This window comes from Microtus oregoni, unplaced genomic scaffold (genome assembly GCF_018167655.1).
Source record: "Microtus oregoni isolate MIOR12 unplaced genomic scaffold, Mior012 000063F_ref0000156, whole genome shotgun sequence".
Lineage (NCBI taxonomy): Eukaryota > Metazoa > Chordata > Mammalia > Rodentia > Cricetidae > Microtus > Microtus oregoni.
The window spans coordinates 7648428-7662922 of NW_024543873.1; the positions used below are offsets into that span (position 1 = coordinate 7648428).

The following is a 14495-nucleotide window of genomic DNA, read 5'->3' on the forward strand; positions in this document are numbered from 1 at the left end:
AGATACAAGGCCTTCCCTACTATATCTAGGATGAGCAAGGTATCCATCCAAAGAGAATAGGTTCCCTCAAGGCCAGTACAAGCAGTAGGGATAAACGCTGCTGCCACTGCCAGTGGCCCTTCAGTCTGTCCTGGCCATGCAACTGTCAACCACATTCAGAGGGACTTGTTTGGTCCTATGCTTGTTCCTTCCCAGGCTGATTGGTGTTGTTGAGCTTCCATTAGCTCAGGTAGACTGTTTCAGTGGGTATCCCCATCATGGCCTTGACTTCTTTGCTCATATTCTCATTTCTCCCACACTTCATCTGGGCTTTGGATGCTCAGTCCAGTGCTCTGATGCAGGTCTCCACCTCTGTTTCCATCAGTTGTTGGATGAAGATTCAATGGTGATATTTAAGATATTTATCAGTCTGATTACAGGGCAAAGCCAGTTCGGGCACCCTCTCCTCTATTGCTTAGGGTCTTAGCTGGGGTCATCCTTGTGAATTCCTGGGAATTTCTCTAGAGCCAGGTTTCTTGCTAGCCCCAAAATGACTCCCTCAATCAAGATATCTCTTTCCTTGCTCTCATCTCTGTCCTTCCTCCATCTTGAATATTCCATTCCCTCAAGTTCTCCTTACCCCTCCTTTTCTCTCCTTTTCTTCCCCTTCCACCTACCTTTCTCGTCCAACCCTATGTTCTTGATTTTGTCAGGTGATCTTGTCAAAGATCTTCACCAACCCCACATCAGACAAAGGACTGATCTCCAAAATATGTAAAGAACTCAAAAAAATTAGACATCAAAATTCCAAATTAAAAATGGGGTACAAAACTAAACAGAGAATTCTCAATGGTAGAATCTCAAATTGCCAAAAGACACTTGAGGAAATGTTCAAACATCCTTAGGCATCAGGGAAATACTATTCAAAACAGGTCTGAGATACCATCTTATACCAGTCAGAATTGTTAATATCAAAACCACCAATGATAGCTTATACTGGAAAGGATGTGGAGTAAGGAAAACACTCATCCATTGCTGGTTGGAATGCAAACTTGTACAACCACTTTGGAAATCAGAATGGCAATTTCTCAGAAAATTGGGAATCAACGTACCCCAGGATCAAGCAATATCACTCTTGGGCATATAACCAAAATATGCTCAATCATATACAAAGACATTTGCTCAACTATGTTCACAGCAGCATTATTTACAATAGCCAGAAGGTAGAAACAACCTAGGTGCCCCTCAACTGAAGAATGGATAAAAATAAATTGGCAATTTACACATTGGGGTGCTATTCAGTGGTTAAAAAAATCACATCTTGGGGCACTGGGTCCGAATCCTCGGGGCACCCAAGTGGGCGGGAGTCCCTTTGTTTCTATGGCCTGCCTGCACCAAGCAGGGTAGGCGCTTTGTTTGCGACCTGCCCACCAGCATGGAGGCCTGATCTCTCGGCGCCAGGAGAACCAGCGTTGGGGTGAGTTTCTGGACCCGTGGCGCCAGCCTGGGAAGGGGAGCTCAGAGGTTCCTAGGCCCCCTATCCTTCTTGAGCTCTCTGCAGGGCCTCCACTCCCTGCATACCGCCTCTTTCTTCCTAGCCCACTCAGCTTCCATCCAGAACCCTCCCCACTTCGGCCCCATCGCCCTCTTTCGGCAAATAACATCACCCAGTCAAGCCTGTCTGGGCACTGGGTCTGAATCCTCGGGGCACCCAAGCGGGCAGGAGTTCCTTTGTTTCTATGGCCTGCCTGCACCAAGCAGGGTAGGTGCTTTGTTTGCGAGCTGCCCAACCAGCACGGAGACCTGATCTCTCGGGGCCAGGAGAGCCAACATTGGGGGGAGCCAGCATTGGGAAGGCAAGGAGACCTGATCCGGTAAAAGAAGATCCATAAGGGAGCATTTGGAAGAAGCGATGGGCAGACGCCAAGGCAAGAATTCGCCCAACAAGCTGAAAAGCAACATGAAGCTACCAGAAAACAGCGACCTCACAACGGGAGGACATGAACACCTTAATCAAGAAGAAGTAGAAAAGATTGACTTCATGAAAGTGATTGACGCCCTTAAACAGCATGTAAAAAACACCCTTATAGAAATGGATGAGAAATATAACAGAGAGTTTGAAGAATTGAATAAATCAGTGAATGATACCCTAGAAAACCAAGAAAAAAAAATCAAACAGATAATGGAAACGGTCCAAGACTTGAAAACTGAAATGGAGGCAAAGCAGAAAACACAAACAGAGGGCCGGCTGGACATGGAAAATTTAAGTAAACAAACAGAGTCTACAGAAACAAGAATAACCAACACAATACAAGAGTTAGAAGAAAGAATCTCAGATTCTGAAGATACCATAGAGAAAATAAACACACTGATCAAAGAAAACAGCAAGTCCAACAAACTCTCATCACAAAATATTCAGGAAATATGGGACACAATAAAAAGACCAAACCTAAGAATAATAGGAGTAGAAGAAGGAGAAGAACTGCAGCTCAATGGTCCAGAAAATATATTTAATAAAATTATAGAAGAAAACTTTCCCAACCTAAAGAAAGATGTACCTATGAAGGTTCAAGAAGCATACAGAACACCGAATAGACTGGATCAAAAAAAAAATCCCCTCGCCATATAATTATCAAAACACAAAGCATAAAGAATAAGGAAAGAATACTAAGAGCTGCAAAGGAAAAAGGCCAAATTACTTATCAAGGTAAACCTATCAGAATTACACCTGACTTCTCCATGGAAACCATGAAAGGGAGACAGGCCTGGATAGATGTACTGCAGAAACTGAGAGACCATGGATGCAAGCCCAGATTACTATACCCAGCCAAGCTTTCGTTCACTATAAATGGAGAAAATAAAATTTTCCAGGATAAAAACAAATTTAAACAATACGCAGCCACAAATCCAGCCTTACAGAAAGTATATAGAAGGAAAATCACTAACCAAGGAGTCCAACAATGACCACAATAACTCAGACATCTAGAGACCCTTCACCAACACAAAACAAAGAAGGGAAAAACACAAACTCTAAGACTAAAAAAATGACCGGAGTTAACAACCACTGGACATTAATATCCCTTAATGTCAATGGACTCAACTCACCTATTAAAAGGCACAGGCAAAGAGATTGGATACGAAAAGAGGATCCAACATTCTGCTGTTTACAAGAAACACACCTCAACCACAAAGACAGGCACCTACTCAGAGTAAAGTGCTGGGAAAAGGCTTATCAAGCAAATGGAGCTAAGAAACAAGCAGGTGTGGCCATACTAATTTCTAACAAAGTTGACTTCAAACTCAAATCAATCAGAAGAGATGGCGAGGGCCATTTTATACTCATAACAGGAACAGTTCATCAGGATGAAGTCTCAATCCTGAACATCTATGCCTCTAATATAAAAGCACCCACGTACATAAAAGAAACATTGCTAAAACTCAAGGCAGCCCTCAAACCGCACACACTAATAGTAGGAGACCCATATCTATCACCATGCACAAAACTCAAGTCCAAATGGATTAAAGACCTCACTATCAGTCAGAACACATTGAATCTGATAGAAGAGAAAGTGGGAAGTACCCTACAGCAGATGGGCACAGGAGATCGCTTCCTATGTGTAACCCCAACAGCACAGACATTAAGGGCAACATTGAATAAATGGGACCTACTAAAACTGAGAAGCTTCTGTAAAGCAAAGGACACTGTCACCAAGACAAAAAGGCAACCTACTGACTGGGAGAAGAACTTCACCAACCCCGCAACAGACAAAGGTCTGATCTCCAACATATATAGAGAACTCAGGAAACTAGACTTTAAAATGCTAATTAACCCAATTGAAAAATGGGGCACTGAACTGATCAGAGAATTCTCAGCAGAAGAAGTTCAAATGGCCAAAAGACACTTAAGGTCATGCTCAACCTCCTTAGCGATCAGGGAAATGCAAATCAAAACAACTTTGAGATATCATCTTACACCTGTCAGAATGGCCAAAATAAAAAACTCCAATGATACCCTTTGCTAGAGAGGCTGTGGAGGAAGAGGTACCCTCATCCATTGCTGGTGGGAATGCAATCTTGTGCAAACACTTTGGAAATCGGTGTTTCGGTTTCTCAGGAAATTCGGGATCAACCTTCCCCTGGACCCAGCAATACCACTCCTGGGAATATACCCAAGAGATGCCCTATCATATGACAAGAGCATTTGTTCAACTATTTTCATAGCAGTATTATTTGTAATAGCCAGAACCTGGAAACAACCTAGATGCCCTTCAATGGAAGAATGGATGAAGAAAGTGTGGAATATCTACACATTAGAGTACTATGCTGCGGTAAAAAACAAGGACTTCTCAAATTTTGCATGCAAATGGATGGAAATAGAAAACACTATCCTGAGTGAGGTAACCCAGACCCAAAGAGATGAATATGGGATGTACTCACTCATAATTGGTTTCTAGCCATTAACATGGGTCACGGAGTCTACAATTGGTGATCCCAAAGAAGCTAAGTAAGAAGGTGAACCAAAGGAAAAACATATAGTTGTCCTCTTGGCTATGGGAAGTAGACAAAATTGCCGGGAAGAAAATTGAGATCTTGGGGGTGGGGTGGGATGGGGGTAAGGGGATATGGAGAGAAAAAAGTGAGAAGGGGAGGATGGGGGGAACTTGGGGAAAAAGGAGGATTGGGATAAAGGAAAGGTTGGATAGGGGAGCATGAAAGCACAATTCTTAGTTAAGGGATCGACCTTAGAGTTGGCAAGAGACTTGAATCTAGAGTGGCTCCCAGATGCCCAAGCCGAGGTCACCAGTTAGTTCCTTGGGCAGCTGAGGATAGGGAACCTGGAATGACCCTATCCTATAGCAATACTGACGAATATCTTGCATATCATCATAGAACCTTCATCTGGTGATGGATGGAGATTGAGACAGAGACCCACACTGGAGCACTGGACTGAGCTCCCAAGGTCCCAATGAGGAGCAGAAGGAGGGAGAACATGAGCAAAGAAGTCGGGACCATGTGGGGTGCACTCTCCCACTGAGACAGTGGAGCTGATCTATTGGGAGCTCACCAAGGCCAGCTGGACTGAGACTGAAAAAGCATGGGATAAAACTGGTCTCTCTGAGCATGCCGAACAATGAGGGCTGATGAGAAGCCAAGGACAATGGCATGGGATTTTGAACCTACGTAATGTGCTGGCTTTGTGGGAGCCTAGCCAGTTTGGATGTTCACCTTCCTAGAAATGGACGGAGGGGGGAGGACCTAGGACTTACCACAGGGCAGGGAACCCTGACTGCTCTTTGGACTAGAGAGGGAGGGGGAGAGGAGTGGGGGGAGGGGGAGAAGGGTGGGAGGAGGGGGAGAAGGGTGGGAGGATGGGGAGGGAAATGGGAGGCTCGGAGGAGGGGGAAACTTGTTTTTTTTCTCCTTTTCTCAATAAAAAAAAGTTAAAAAAATAACATCTTGAAATTTTCATACAAATGAATGAATGGAACTAGAAAATACTATACTAAATGAGGTAACCCAGACCCAAAAAGATGAATAAGATATTTATTCACTCATAAGTGGATACTAGCTATAAACAAAAGATATTGGGTCTATAGTTCATGATCTTAGAGAAGCTGAGTAATAAGGTGAACCTTAGGAAAAACATATATAAGTCCACCTGAAAAATCAAAATAGAGAATATCTTTACTATATTTCTATATCCCTATGCCCCTACCCTGTCAAGAGGTATTTTTTCAAGGCTGGTTTCTGTCAGTGGAACAAGGGGACCACTCTTGCATTGTTGGTGGGAGTCCAAACTTTTATAGTCACTGTAGAAACTAGTGTGGCAATTATACCTGAAGGAGATGGGAATTGATCCACCTCAAGATTCAGCTCTACCACTCTTGAACATAAACCCAAAGGGTGCTGTTGCAAATTAGGTCAGTACAATAACTAACCAGGCCAGCTCAAGAATAACAATTATATTTTAGTGGTTATAAGGGGAAACTCATGCTACAAGAGTGGGAGGTCCGACTTCCTATCTATCTAGCAGGAGCTGTGCAGAGAGCAAGAGCAAGAGAGAGCATGCATCTGGGTCCTCCCAGTTTTTCTTTCTGGGCTCCAGGTAGCCACACCTTAACTGGATGTGATTGGTTAACAGAGATTCCCCACAATTTCCACCTTTTGTCTAAACATGATCTATCTAAACCCAATACGACTATATACAATAGGTACAGATACCAAATATAAAATTAAAAACAATAAACAATATTAAGCAAGGAACGCAAAACAAAATTTTACTAAACATTCTATGTCAAGGAGTCTAAATATTGCATTGAAATTAAGCTTGGCTAAATCATGAGGAAGGTAACTACAATTATCTAATCTTTAACTCCATTGAAGATCTGAGAAGGGAAACAATATTACTTGAGTAAACAGGAAGTGCAATCAAAAAACTTCCAAAATGTGCAACAAATGAAAGAGACAACTGACTACCTGGGCAATCACCCAAAGTCTCATTTGCAATGTTGAAGCAACCAACTTTGGCTAAGGCCTAACTTAGCCTTTTTCAGACCATTTTCAAAGGCAAGAAACTTTTTCAAAACTATCTTACCCTGTCTAGGCAGAATATGACATTCCTGTTTTATCCATTTATGGATACTGTGTATCTCTGCCAGTGGTTGAGGTATGGGCATTTTTTTTGCCCAAAGGCCAGTTCTGCCAAGAAGAAAGGCTCCAGGTGGAGTGTCTTTGGTGCTCAACATTCTCTCAGGAATATATGGCTGTTGTCAGGACCCATTGTGTCTCATTACCACAAAACTCTAAGTTAGATTAAAGGCCATTTTTTACAGCTCTTTGAAGGTTGAAGATTATCTATCTATACTGAATATAATCTTTATGTATCTAAAGATACCTGTTTAATCTAAATATAAATATGACAAACATAGATGACTATTGATCTATAATTCTCAATACCTATCTAACTTAAAGACTAAGACAATAAACAACTGTGCAATAAATGAGGACAATGACCTTCAAATGTAAACAATGTATCTTGATCAGAGGTAGTAATGTATACTGCAATATATGGTAAATATATATCAATACATAAACAATGTTTTAAACAGAGGTAGAAGCATACATGCATACAATATTCAATATAATTTAAACTTTGTATCAATATACAAGAATCTATACTAATATAATTGTCTAAAAACAATGACTCACAAGTACCAATCTATTATCCCATCATCCAATTATCCCCTTTTTTAAAGATCCCTGAGACTATAAAATTCCTCCCCATCCCTCAACCATATACCAGTTATAATCAACCCCTAAATGATGTCTCTAAGCCTGAGGGCAAACTTTGCTGGGAGAGGGAACGTTGTCCTCCAAAATTTCTTCCAGCTGTCATGGGGGCGATGTTCTTTTTAGGGGATCCTGTGAAAGTAAATGATGGTTAAATTCCAAGATTAATGTCTGGTAAAATTGCAAATCGTCTCTGAGTATTTTGTGGAGGTCTCGCCAGAATGTTGTAAATGATGCACATTTCATTTCAGGTAGCCATGTTGGAACCTTCTTGTGCAGCTGGTACCCAAAAGAGATCTTGTAGTAGCGCTAGCAGTATCATGACGTCATATCATGATATGGTGGAGTTGTTGTTATGGGGCCCCATCTTCTTCCTGGAAACTTCAAAGATTATTGCAGGGAAATTTATTGTTCATTATGGAAAACTTAAGCATTCTCTCTCTCTCTCTCTCTCTCTCTCTATATATATATATATATATATATATATATATATATATATTCAATGAAAGGTATGATAAAGACAAAAATAGATATGAAGAAAGGCAAAGAAGTTTTATAAATTATTTTTTACTTCTGTCCCATATCATGGCTCTTGACATGAGACAGAAACTCTGGGTTTTCTCTTAACAACAGCTTGGAATTAGAGAGGGACTGAGCCAGAGTCCAACTCCAAAACCAGCTCTATATATTTACAAATGTAAATACATTCACATATATATATGAATATATATATATATGTGTGTGTGTGTGTGTGTCTGTGTGTGTTGAATAATTTTAATTATAGAACTTATTCGATTTTCTTGCTGATCCTTATTGTTTTGTAAATTGTTTCTATCTGTCAGTATTCAAACATCCAGGGTCCCTCGAATTTTTTAAAGCCCAGCTAGCTCAGTGGGTAGAGCATGAGACTATTAATTTCAGGGCCATAGGTTTGAGCCCCAAGTTGGGCACCAGGTGTTTTGAAATAGGTTGGTACAATAAATAACCAGGCCAGCTCGAGAATAACAATTATATTTTAGTGGTTATTAGGGGAAACTCACGCTACAAGAGTGGGAGGTCCGACTTCCTATCTGTCCAGTTGGAGCTGTACAGAGAGCGAGAGCAAGAGAAAGCATGCATCTGGGTCCTCCCAGTTTTTCTTTCTGGGAGCCAGGTAGCCATGCCTTAACTAGATATGATTGGTTGACAGAGCTTCCCATTCAGGATGCTCCATCCTACCATAAGGACACTTGCTTAGTCATGTTCATTGCAGCTTTATGTAGCATAATTATTAAAGACCCAGAGAAAGATATTGGGGTTCAACCTGAAGATCGGAAAAGCAAAGCTTCCAAGCCAATAGAGAGCTCTTACCTCTTTGAAATCTACAGACTGAAAAAAATTTCTGACTTGATGGTGTGGGATGTCCTTCTGTCTCTGTGTTGCTTTTATTTGTTAATGAATAAAGAACTGTTTTAAGCCCATGGCAAGGGCAGAACAGAGCTACATGGGGAAAACTAAACTGAATGCTGGGAGAAAGAAGGGCAGAGCCAGAGAGAAGCAATGGAGCCACCGCCAGAGTGTCTATGCCAAAATTTTGCTGGTAATCTGTGATATACAGATTAATAGAAATGGGTTAAATTAAGATGTCACAGTTAGTCAATAAGAAGCTAGAGCTAATGGGCCAAACCGTGATTTAAATAATACAGTTTCTGTGTGATTATTTCAGAGCTAAGCGGCCAGGAAACAACAAGTGTCTTCCTTCAACACCTTTTAACAATAGCCAGAAATTAGATACAACCTAGATGTCCCTCAACAGAGGAATGGGTAAATTGCTACATTTACACAATGGAGTATTACTCAACCATTAAAAATTATATCATGAAATTTGCAGGCATATGGATGGTACTAGAAAAAAGCCATCCTAAGTAAGGTACCCAGTTTCAGAAAGAAAAATATGGTATGTATTTACTTATATGTGCTCATTAGCTGTTATATAAATGATAACTATCTTGTTAGGGTTTAATTGCTGTGAAAAGACACCATGAATATGGAAACTCTTATAAGGAAAAACATTTCATTGGGGATGGCTTACAATTAGTTTCAGAGATGCAGTTTATTATCATCATGGCAGAAAGCATACAATGCAGGCAGATGTTGTGCTGAAGAAGGGGCTGAGAGTTCTACATATTGATCTTCAGGAAGCAGAAATGAATGTTACTTTAGGCCTAGCTTGAATTCCTGAGACGTCAAAGCCCACCCTCACAGTGGCACACTTCCTCCAACAAGGTCATACCTGCTCCATCAATGCCATACCTTCTAATAGTGCCACTCCTTTTGGGGTAAACATTCAAACACATGAGTCTACAGGGCCATTTATATTCAAACACATATCTAACCAAGATACAATCCACAGAATTAAAAAGGTTAGGTATAGGGGAAGTGACAGGGATAGGGATGGGGCACATGTATCTTCCTTGGAATGGGAAAATCAAATAGATCGTAAGAGTGGACTAAAGGTGGAGGGGATGGGAAAGAAATAAGGGGACTGGAATGTGAGGGTCAGCTGCGGAGGGTGATGGAATGCTGGGAGAGACAGTTAGAAAATGAGGGCCACTAGAGAGTTGGTATGGAAACCTAGTACAGTAAAAACTTCCTAAAGTATATGATGAATATCCTATTTAGCTTCCAGTTAATGGGGAAATCAGAGTCTCAACTGGCCATCTCTTGTCACCAAATGAAGCTTCCAGTAGCAGGGCTGGGTTACACCTATTTGAGTTTTTGGCCCAAGAGGTTTCATGAAAATCCCCAAACAACCCAGACTGGTGCTAAGACAACAGGTGCATAACTGCCCATAAACTGACAGACAGCAAGGCCCCATTACTAAAAACAACACCCACACAATTGATTGAGCATGGAAAAGTCAAACTAGTGGCTACACACAGAGCCTTCACTCCTATGTTCTAGTGTCTTCAGTACAGGAAAGTACTCTGCAAGCTACCAAGAGAGAAAAGTAAACACAAATTCTACCACAAACCCTTTGATCTTTGGTGTTGTCCTGTATGAAGAATATGCTAAGGCAATGGAGGCACAAAGCTGTGGAATTGCAAACCATTGTCTCCGTGAGATGGACCTCACACCTGACCAAGAACCAAGACTGGATGGTAGAGTTAAAAACAAATTCTACTGGTTTAAAAAAAACAGTATTTATAAAATGATTTTGATGATATTTTTCTATAATCATAGACCAGTGCCTTAGTGAGCTATCATTAGAGAAGCTTCATCCTACATCAGATGGGAACATATAAAGAGACCCACAATCAGACACACTTTTGGATACATAGCTCAAAATGGGATGTCTCCATCAAATCCCACCCCTCAGAGCTCAGGAAATCCTATGGAAGAGGAATCAGAAAGAATACAGGAGTCAGAGGAAATGGAGGACACCAGGAGAACAAGGCCCTCTAAGTCAACATGAACAAAGCTCATATGAACTCACAGAGACTGAAGTAGCAAACACAGGGCCTGCAGGGCCACCAGGTCCTCTGAGATAATATAACAGATTCCAGTTTAGTGTTTTTTTTTTTTTTTGGACTCCTGAGTATGTGAATGAGTGGGTCTCTGGTTCTTGTGCCTTCTCTTGAGCTCTTTTTCTTCTATTGGTTTGCTTTGTCCAGTTTCAATGTGATGGTTTCTTTCTTCATCTTATATTTTATCATCTCTTTAGAAGCCTCTTCCTTTCTAACAAAACAGAAAGGGAGTGGATCTGGATGGGAGAGAAGGTGGGGAAGGAACTGGGAAGAGTAGAAGTATGGAAAAGGGAAAAATATAGGAATGCAACTATATGTATGTTGATTTGATTCATTCATCTATATAACCAGGAGTAGTATAGATAAATGTAAAAAGCGATGATCTTTACTTCATACTATGCATGTTATGAAATTTTTGAAGAATCAAAATGTTTTTAGAAAGTGAAGCACTCACGTTTTTGACATTGCAAAGTCAGGCATTGTCAAGGAATGGCTGGCCACCCATTTGGTGCAAAATAGTGGTGTTTGCCATCCCTAATCACAAGGAAATTCCTTCCCTCTTTCTCCCACAATTTACACTCTCTCCCAGTGAGTGACCTACCACAGTCCCCACAATAAATCCCCATCCTTCTGGTCTTGCATGATACATGGGCTTAGCAATGTAGCAGACTGTAACTTTTTAACAGGAAAGTAAACTAAAAAGCACCCTAAGTGGCAGCTGCTAGCTAGGAAAGATAGGAGTGTAGCCTAGTGTCTTTGGCTTATCTGTCATCAACTGATGAGCTCTAAATGCACTTCAAACTGAAAATGACCATAATGGTTTATTCTTATTCTGGATTATTATAGAAGTTCTGCTTTTATCTATTATTTTTTTGAGGAACCTCTCTACAGGTTTCCCTAGTTGTTGGACTAACTTATATTTCCACCCTTAGCGAATGAGAGATATGTGGACCCTCTCTTCATAATAAGAACACTGGATACTCAAGAGTAGTGCAAGGGAGGCAGTTTATGCTGTTGTAAAGCTAGGGGCCAGTCTAGAATGGCAGATACAGTGCTTGGGTGCAGGGAATAGTTTTTTATAACTCTAACAAAAGTCCCTCCCTCCTTTTCCTCATTGGCTGAGCGATAAGGAGTTATGACTTTACACGCTCATTTTCTTTCTGCCACATTCTTTTTGTTTCTGTTTCTTTTGTTTGTTTTTCTTTTGAGACAGCATTTATCTGTGTAGCCTTGGCTCTATAAATCAGACTGGACTTATACTCAGAGACTCACTTGTCTTTGCCTTCCTGGTGCTGGGATTAAAGGTGTGCGCCACCACTGCCTTGCTCACCTCTGCCACTTCTGTTTGCCCTTTTCTCAACCACAACAAAACAACAACAACAAAAATTCGTGAGTTCCTCTCGCCATTTTCCTTCCTGTGTCTATTTGAAAGTTTCTCAGGTGCATGAGCTTGTCATGCCTGCAGCTTGGTATTCATGTTTGGTTCCTGGTGATTGTCCTCTGTAAACTTGCAGTTTGGGTGAGTGCATAGCTTACCAGGCTCCTAGTGTTTGCTGTTCATATGTAGCTGGAACTAGAATGACTCACAGTACTAGACTTGGATGGAGGTGGGTGGTCCTTGGACTTCCCACAGGTCAGGGAACCCTGATTGCTCTTCGGGCTGATGAGGGAGGGGGATTTGATCAGGGGAGGGGGAGGGAAATGGGAGGTGGTGGCGGGGAGGAGGCAGAAATCTTTAATAAATAAATAAATTAAAAAAACTGCAAGTTTACAGAGACATTTTCTTAATTGAGACTTTCTCCTTTCTGATAAATAGCTTCTGTGAAGTTGACAGAAAACTAACCAGTACACCCAGTGGCTTTCATGGCTCTGTACAAACTAGACAAGGATGTTCACTGGCTTTTTCTTCTCTGGGGAGTACTTTCAACTCTAGGGAGTTTGTTTCGTCTTATATATTTCTCACTTTTCTTCCATTTCTTGCTTTTCTATGCTTCTTCTTAAGAAAGCTTACATTCTCTTTGCTTATCACCACTGGAGTCCATGTCTTAATTTTCATGGATGCAGTATAATGAATTTGGAAGCATTCTAGCTCAATCTTGGGTGACCAGAAGCACTCAGCATCCCTGGTTCTTGAGTGAAGCCCATCTAGACCAAGAAAGGTACTGTTGCATACTCAAATCCCAGTATCAATGTTAGCATTCTGATTCAGGGTGAGGTGGAATCTTAACATAGTACCTATCTATTTATATTTAATGATTTTATATAATTTTCTTTTATTTTTGAGTTTATAATAAAATTACAACATTTCCCTCTTCCCTTTCTTCCTTCTAAACCCTCCCATATACCATTCTCCATGCTTGTCAAATGTATGGCCTCCTTTTTCAATGCTTGTTATTGCACGCATAATAATATATAGTCCTAAATATAACCTGTTGAGTTTGTATAATGTTACTTGTATGTATGTTTCCAATGCTGACTTTTTGGCACTGGAAAACAAATTCCTGTGCTCTTCCCGGGGAGGACCATTTATTCTGTTCCCAACTTTCCTTTATTGCCTGTAGTTCTTTGTGTAGGGTTGAGGCCTTGTGAATTTTCTCCCATTCACATTGGCATGTCTTCATTTAGTTTTATTTGCATTTCCCTAATGTTTGAAGATACTGAGCATTTATTCCATGTATTTATCAGTGATTTATATGTATATATGTGACAAATATCTGCTCATTTCAACTGTCCATTTGTTGATTAGACTATTTGTTCTTTTTGTTGTTTAGTAATTTTTTTTATCTATCCTGGGTGTTAATCCCCAATGAATAAATCTGCTGTGGGACAATGGTCTGTATTCTGTCGATTATATTTCAAATAAATGCTGATTAGCCAGTAGTCAGGCAGGAAGTATAGGTGGGACAACCAGACAGGAAGTAGAGGCGGGTCAATAAGAACAGGAGAATTCTGGGAAGAAGGAAGTTCCTTCAGCAGTCCTGTCCCAGCCACAGAAGAAGCAAGATGTGACTAACCCACCAAATAAGGTACCGAGCCACATGGCTAGCATAGACAAGAATAATGGGCTAATATATGTTATAAGAGTTAATAAAAAGCCTGAACTAATGGGCCAATCAGTTTATAGTTATTGTAGATCTCCGTGTGATTTCTTGGAACTAAATGGCTGGGGAACAAGGCAGGACAGAAAACTCAGTCAACATAGATCTTTTTCTTTTCTTTTTTTGCTTTTCGAGACAAGGACTCTTTGAGTAGTCCTGGCTTTCCTGTAACTCACTCTGAAGACCAGATTGACCTCGAACTCAGAGGTTCACCTGCCTCTGCTACCCAAGATTAAGACATGCACCATTACCACCTGGCTAAATCTTCTTCTTCCTCCTCCTCTTCTTCTAAATATACTATTGTTTTAGAGAAGGTCTTACTATTAGCCTAGATTGTCCTAGAAATCAAGACTCTCCTGCTTCTTCCAATATCTTAGGTATATGCCACAATGACCTAGATCAACAATTTTTATGAGACCTATTACTTATCAGTAAAAGGAATAAAGAAAAAAAGGTGGAATGATTACATTCAGTAGTCTGAAGAAAGAATTTAAAAATAAGGAGTGTTAAATCAAGGTGGATGTAGATTCTTCATTTGACTTTGAATGTGTATGTGATCAAATTCTTGGTAGTGTAACTATAGTTTCTATTATATGTTTATCCTTTAATGACTTACAACCTG

General features: G+C 40.6%; 1 non-coding gene and 1 pseudogene across 1 annotated transcript; one reads left to right on the forward strand and one right to left on the reverse strand.

The window, feature by feature from the left end:
- Positions 1–14495, reverse strand: part of LOC121439841 — a 109717-nt pseudogene that overhangs the window by 23902 nt on the left and 71320 nt on the right.
- On the forward strand, positions 8147–8219 carry Trnan-auu. Its single transcript has one exon. It is a non-coding gene; the product is annotated as a tRNA-Asn (tRNA).